General features: G+C 39.2%; 1 pseudogene across 1 annotated transcript; it reads left to right on the forward strand.

The window, feature by feature from the left end:
- Window positions 1-274: 274 nt before the first annotated feature.
- LOC143577803 (pentatricopeptide repeat-containing protein At2g20540 pseudogene) lies at window positions 275-4072 on the forward strand (annotated as a pseudogene). Its single transcript, XR_013143173.1, has 2 exons — window positions 275-1823; window positions 1867-4072. The product of XR_013143173.1 is annotated as a pentatricopeptide repeat-containing protein At2g20540 pseudogene (transcript).
- The last annotated feature ends 211 nt before the right edge of the window (window positions 4073-4283 follow it).

The following is a 4283-nucleotide window of genomic DNA, read 5'->3' on the forward strand; positions in this document are numbered from 1 at the left end:
ACCTTTCAAAACCGATCAAAAAATGGTTACACCGATTAACAAAAAGACAAAACAAACAAAATAAATTAAATAAAAAAAAGACAACAAAAGAAAAAAAAGATAAAATAAAAAAAAGACAGCTTAAAGAAAAAAAAAAACACATGTTTCAAAAACACCTACTTAATTCGTGGCTGATCGGTCAATGTGTTGCTGATTTGGTGGTAGTTTTGGAAAGTGTATTTAAAAATTCCTTTCTGAATCTGTTGGTGCAAAATCCCCCTCTTCCCAACTTATGTTCATCACCAAACTAATTTCTGTCCACCAAATCAAACAATCACACGCCCAACTCATCACCACCGGCCACGGCGGCAAAACCCACCAACTCCTCACCACCTTATCTCACATCCCATCACCCGATTTCCACTATACTCTCTCAATCCTCAATTCCACTCAAAACCCATCAATTTTCAACGTCAATAACCTCATCTGAAGCTTCACAAACACCAATTTCCCACAAAAAGCAATCTTTTTATACTCGTTCGTGTGTCAAAACCCTACTTTCAGACCTAATAATTACACGTTTCCGTTTCTGTTACAAGCGTGTTCCAAATGGGCTATGTTTGCTGGGTTTGTTGCTGGGATTCAGCTTCATGGTGATGTAATTAAACATGGGTTTTACGACAATGTGTATGTTAGAAACGGGTTGATTCGTTTTTACTTTGGGTTTGCGGAAAGTGAGTGTGTACGCCAGGTGTTCGATGAAATGCCAGGGTGTCGGGATTTGGTTACGTGGAATGTGATGATGGCAGGGTACGGGAAAGCGGGGCGGGTGGAGGATGTAGAGAGGGTGTTTGAGGAAATGCCGGAGAGAGACGTTGTGTCGTGGAGCTCGTTGATAACGGGGTATGTGAAGAACGGGTGTTTGGAACAAGGGTTGGATTGTTTTAAACGGATGACGGGTCTTGGGTTGGTGCCTAATGAGGCGGTTCTAGTGACGGTTGTTTCGGCTTGTGCTCAGTTGGGGTTGATTGAAACTGGTGTAATGATTCATTCAATTATAGAGTCGTTGGATTGTGATATGACAGTGAATGTGTGGAACGGGCTTGTTGACATGTATGCTAAATGTGGGTACATTGATAAAGCACGCAAGTTGTTCGATAAAATGCCTGAAAGAGATACTTCATCGTGGAATGTGATGATATGCGGACTTGCCACACACGGGTTCGGCATGGAAGCTGTTAAACTATTCGATAAATTTTTAACGGAAGGACATGTTCCTGACAATGTGACTTTCATAGGCGTGTTGAGTGCGTGTAGCAAAGCCGGTTTGGTAAACGAGGGCTATCTTTATTTCAAGTTAATGACCAAAAATAAAAAAAAGTATCAAATTGTACCCGAAATGGAGCACTATGGGTGCATGGTTGATCTCTTGGCCCGTGCAGGGTTAGTGAATGATGCCATTGCATTTGTTGAACAGATGCCAATGGAACCAGACCCAGTTTTGTGGGTCACGATTCTTGATGCTTGTAGGACACATGGGTTAGTAGAACTTGGTGAAAAAACGGGTAGAAAACTAATCGAATCAGACCCATATCGGCATGGAAGTTATGTACAGTTATCGAGCATTTATGCAAGGTCACATAAATGGGAAGAAGTGGTAAGAACACGAGGGCTGATAGCGCGTCAAAATAATAATAATAAGGTTCCAGGATGGAGTCTGATCGAGGCGCAGGGGAAGAGAAGAGTCATGTGATTAAAGAGGTTAGCGATTGTTTTCGGTTTGTTGGTGATCGGAGCTGGTAAATGCATTCGAATAGTGAAGAATTTTGGGGTTTCTGAGGAAAGTGATGAGATGACCAAATTTACATCAATGAGTTTGACAACAAGATTGTAGTGAGAGATGGGTGCAGCTCCCGCCGTTTTTGGGGAGGGAATGTTTCTGCCAAGATTATTGATAAGAGATCGTAAGTGGATTGCACGGTAAGTGAGTTGAGCTGAGCTCAAACTCGGTTTGGTAGGTCATCATTCTTCAAGATGCAGGCTCGAGCCTGGAGTGAGAATTTTATATCCCTTTTAGGTGTTATGATTTTTGTTACTTTTTGGATAAAGTTTTGGACAAATATAAAGACTAAAATTATTGTATTGTGAAATATATTAAGTGAAATAAATTAAATGAATAGGTATAATATTTGAAGTTTATGAACCGGTAATATGTCTTTAGAGCTTGATCTTATACTCAATGTCGAACTGGTACCTGCTGATTTCTAGGTAGGGGGTGCCAAATCATGTTGGGTTGACGAGCTGAAATTATTCAACCTTAACACGACCCGTATTGGTACAAGAATGATACGTGTTATTAGCAAAGTTGATCAAACATCTGCGGAACCCAAAGCCCTTGCTGCTTGTCAAGCACTTGTATCAGGTCAAGGACCGCGAAACGCAGCTGATACTCCATGAATTGCTCTAATCAGTCGATCAGTTTTCATTGCTTCAGCACAGTCGGGATCTGATAATTCTTTAGAAACTGATTGGTGAGTTGAAAGTGATAGTTGAAAGCTATATCGACCGGAGTTCCTGAGGGCATGCTTGGTGTTATATTAGCTTTGGTTGAGACACTAGCTATACAAATTCGGAGGCGCATGAAAGTTAGGCTTCCAAGCCTTGTATCGGGGTAACATCAGTTCTTTTATTATGTTATGCATTCTTTTGATTTTCATTTTCGGTCGTTCAATTATATTCATTTACATTTGTTCATTTAAATCCATTTATGTATTAGCTTACTTTTGTTTAAGTTAATTCATATTTGTTTGTTAATATCTTCATTTAAAGTTTTTTGGCGCATTGCAACTTAGTCTAGTTTTAGTAGGCCTAACACATTGTTTTTCACATTGCTTTTAACTGGTTTTGGCTTAGTAATGTTCGTTCATCTATGTTTTGTAATGCTCGGTCGTGTTCATGAACCGTGTGTTTATACTGTTAACGCACGAACATAAACAAACACGAACATGTTCAATTTTCTAACGAATGAATCTAAACAAGACAACCTCGTCCGTTTGATTGTGTTGATTGTTTGTTCCGCTTGCTTACAAGCCTATTATTAATACAATAAGAACATGAACAATCTTGATGCAGAACGAAAAACACTCAAATGTACAACTAATTAGCTATTGAAGCTCTAAGAAACAAATATGACATATTTTCGGTTCAATGTTTACAGCTAACCCGCTTTCCTTTTTTCTCAACCATTTCTCTCTGGTTCAGTCTCCAACCCCTGATTAAGCTAGTTCATTTTCTACAGCTGGTTTGTAGCTATTCATGTGTTAATTTTATATAATCCACCTAACTGGCTTTTGTACCAGGTTGTGAGATGATTAGAGGAGGAAGTAAATGGGGGAAACAGTCGGGCAGTTTTGTCCTAAAGAATCAAACTACGCAGTCGTCTCAAGAACCATGTGGGACACATCTGAATTAGAATCACTATCAAAAGAAGAAAACTTTTTATTGGGCTTATAGGTTGTCTCATGCACTCCTTCTATGTTCACTTCAAGCCCAATTTCATAGCCATTTAATGCTCTTGTCCCACATGCCTTGTTTCTCTTCATCCTGATCCAGTTGTAGTTTAATATTTTAGGGTCATGGCTTGCTGGCTGGCTGGCTATTGGTTGTTGTTTGAGAAGGGACATTTCCTATATTTAGCAAAGATTTTGATAAATATAAGAAAAACCATTTTCCAAACAACACCTAATTGTCAATAAACTAGTTCTAGCTTTAAAATTGTTAGTTGCAATTATATCCGGATGGAGAGAAACGATGCATGTGGGTTGCGGGCATTTGATGGTCTTGAAATGGGCCTTGTACTGAATATCGGAGTAGCGCACGAAATTCCCGATAATAAATCTTGTTCTGATTATACTGGTTCTGATTCTGATATACTAAAAACTCTCACACCATCCCCACTAAACTCTGTGATTTTCACCTTTGGTCTCAAACGCCACACTCTGGTTGTTGCTACATTTGGTCTATAGATAATTGAGCTACTTCATCCTCAGGTACCGACAATTGTTCCTTTTATCCTTTGATAGAAATAAATAGTTTTTGTAGCGGTTCCGCAGGTAACAAAGTTTAAGTATCTAAGATCATTTGTTCAGAGCGATGGGGAATTAGACAGTGATGTGACCCATCGAGTTCAGGTTGGATGGTGTAGATGGAAAGCAGCCACAAGTATATTATGCGACAAGAGTTTCCCAACTAAACTAAAAGGAAAATTTTATAGGGTCGATGTTAGACCTGCAATGCTATATGGA

The sequence above is a fragment of the Bidens hawaiensis genome, unplaced genomic scaffold (assembly GCF_021521415.1).
Source record: "Bidens hawaiensis isolate Kalapana, Puna unplaced genomic scaffold, B.hawaiensis_p1.1 tig00028810_1, whole genome shotgun sequence".
Lineage (NCBI taxonomy): Eukaryota > Viridiplantae > Streptophyta > Magnoliopsida > Asterales > Asteraceae > Bidens > Bidens hawaiensis.